Here is a 3311-nt window from a genome sequence, read left to right as displayed (position 1 = left end):
CCGGATTTTCAGATTTTCAAAGTGGCTTAATAAATAGTAAAAAAATTCCAAAAAATATAAACTTTAGTTTCCAAGCATATTTTATTATAGATTAAACATCTAACAGTTTGGATCGGCTATTTGAACTTTGAAAATGAAGATATTGCGTGAAGTAAAAACGTGTTTTATTTCGCAACTCACCATAGCCTTACTCTATATATATATATATATATATATATATGGACTATACTGAGTTACGAAGGCAACTTAGCCCTTTCTTTTACTATTTATTTAGAATTTTTTTAAATCATTGTTTTTTTTGGTCGATAATGCATCTAAAAAATTAGTAAATATATCTCAAAAAATGTAAAATGATTTGACATCAAACATTAGATCAATCGGTTACTTAAATTTTGAAAATGAAGATATAAGCGTGAATTATAACAAGAATCTTACTTCGCAACTCACCATAACTCAACTCATATATATATATATATATAGAGAGAGAGAGAGAGAGAGAGAAAGAGATAGATATAGACAAACAGAGACAGTCAAGCAAATGCCATGACAGTCAGTCCAAGCTGCTCAACACGATCTCCATATTAAATGTGCTTGGAAAGCAAATTTTATATTCTTTTAGAATCTTTTTACTATTTTTTAGGTAGATACAAAATCATTGTTTTAGATGATATAGAATTATCTGAAAACAGTGATTTTATACCTATCTTAATATAAACTTTGGTCTCGAAACACATTTTAATATGGAAATCATATTGAGCAGTTTGGCTCAATTATTCGGACTTTAAAATCACAAAAACTGACTCTTTATAAGTTAGATAAAAATTAAAATGTTATGACGTTAGCCGGACACTATATATGTATACACACACATGATTGCATTCAACGTTGCCACACCAGTTAGTCAGCATGATTGAATTGTCCGATTTGAATCAGCTATATAATCATCTCACGCTGTCAAATACTTGAGAGATACTGATACAGACTTCGAAAGAGACGCATATATATATGGCCCCTATAATTAATAAAGGATCTGCTCCATTATGTTTATTGTTGCCTTCCTACCAACCTTTTTTTTTCTATACAATTTTACATAAATATAATAAGAATTAGGATGACGGTATCTGACAGGCGCAAATGAATCGTACACGGATTCAATTAAAAAACAGTGTTTGAAAACTAAGCAAAACAATACACAGTTTTCTAAAAACATTACCGTGTATGAACTAGTAGAATTGTAGACGGTTTAGTATTATTCAACCATGTACAAATAAATGTCACTTCCGGACATGGTTGAAGACTTTCACTCTGTTTGTGTATGTGTATGATATGCTGTTTATGATCGCGTTTTCTGTCTCAATGACCTTAGAGGTTCCCTCATTTCCATAAATTGTAAATTTAAAAATTATACAAGAATTGCTCTGTAATTCCTTCATACAACACAGTACCAGTAACAACTCTTCTCTAGTGCAGCTAGGGGGAAAAAAAAAAAAAAAAACGTATTCATTGAAGAAAACAACAGAATCCAATTTGCAAGAAATAAATTATATAATTAAGGAAACATACATGGAGTCTGGAGAGGAGATAGAGCCAAATACAAACACCACAATAGATGAACATTTTATAAATATATAACAAGAGCATTTCAGTGCTAACTATAGGTGAAATATATTTCTGATTTCGCCTATGCTGTTTTAGGATTGCTAGCAAGTCCCAGAATCTTATCAGCCAAAATTCGGATGTCATCATCTTTTCGATTGCGTATCACCTCCGCCAGGTCCTCCGCATTTTTCCTGACACGGTCGCCATACTCCGACAATAGAATTTGCTTAATGCATGCACAAACATCTTCCCCTTTAAAATTCCCGAGACCACGTTGCGGGATTTCTATTCCGATGCCGAGCTCTACTATCAGCTTGGCATTCATCGGTTGGTCCCAATCCATTGGCAATGCTAACATGGGAACACCGGCTTGCATTCCTTCGATTACCGAGCTCCAACCGCAGTGTGTTATAAAAGAACCGAGGTTGCTGTGCAGCAAGATCTTTCGTTGTGGTGCCCATGAGGTGATCACAAGCCCCCTTTGTGGACCTACCCTCTCTTCCAATCCATGTAGCAGCGCCTTCGCCGATTCATTACCCTTTTCATCATTGTTCTTTGGAAAGCGAGCAACCCAAATGAAGCAAGCACCACTGAGCTCCAAGCCTAGAGCGAGTTGCTCCATTTCATTGTACGGCATGAAACACTCGCTACCAAATGAAACAAACACGACGGACCTCGGTTCTCTCTGGTCTAACCATTGCATGACCTTCTCTTCTTCTTGGATATTTCCAGGAGAAACACTGCCGACATCTGGAATCAAGGGTCCCGTCAGAACCAGTTCCTTCCTGATAAGGGCCGAGAGGTAGTCGATGTACTTTGCCTCAATTTCGCGAAAAGACCTGGCTATTATAAAGTCAGAGAGCTGCCAGCAAAGCACAACTTGCTCTAGAAAATGTCGATAACCTTGATCTCCTTCGGGTGGTCCGGTTCTTTGTCTACGATTCTCTTGGGTTAATTTGATTGCAGGGAAGGGGAAATCTTTAGAAGGTGCAAAATAATCATGAGCACACAACGACATCGCAACGGTACAATCAATGTACACAACAGTTGGGATGTTGTGTTGGCGTGCGATATTTGCTGCCCATGGTTGAAAGATGTCAAATATGAGGAGGTCAGGTTTTAGAGTTTCTAGAAGGTGCGAGAAGGTTTCTTCCGACTGGGCGAACGCTTGAGTGAGTACTGGAATCAAATGCAGCGGTAAGTGTTTTGTGGTGTGCAGATGAGGTGGTAGTTCTTCTGTTTCCAGTAGCTGAATCTCGACCAAGTTTATGCACGACGGACTTGTAACCGTCGAATGCCGGTGAACATTATCTCGTATGGAATCGAGTATGATCGGAGTCGAGCAAAAGTGAACAGAGAGGTTGTTTAGCTCTTGGGTTAACCTCTTGGCTAGCTCTAGGTAACGGTTTGCATGGCCATGAGCAAGCCATGGAAGCATGAGAACATTGATCCTCTTCTCTCTGGGGTTATCCATGGTCTAGAAAGATGAGGAGAAGTATGTATATATTTATCTAATAAATGGTGATGGGATATATATTATTCTAATGAACGGTTCTAATTGCACAACTAGGCCAGCATCGCATGCGTCTAGGGATTTGAATAAACGGTATGCTCTATGCAGTCAAAGAGCGGGCATTGATTTTTTTTTGTTGGTTCTTCTTGATAACAAACAAAATGAATTTGGCGCATCAATGACATATTGTTTTATTCAT

The 3311-nt window shown here is 37.6% G+C and overlaps 1 pseudogene; it reads right to left on the bottom strand.

The window, feature by feature from the left end:
• Positions 1-1681: 1681 nt before the first annotated feature.
• Positions 1682-3073, bottom strand: LOC144544828 (UDP-glucosyltransferase 29 pseudogene; annotated as a pseudogene).
• Between the last annotated feature and the right edge of the window lie 238 nt (positions 3074-3311).

The sequence above is a fragment of the Carex rostrata genome, chromosome 27 (genome assembly GCF_964058835.1).
Source record: "Carex rostrata chromosome 27, lpCarRost1.2, whole genome shotgun sequence".
In the NCBI taxonomy this organism is placed as follows: Eukaryota; Viridiplantae; Streptophyta; class Magnoliopsida; order Poales; family Cyperaceae; genus Carex; species Carex rostrata.
Note: the sequence above shows the minus strand (reverse complement) of the source record. Positions and strands in the feature narration are given on the sequence as shown.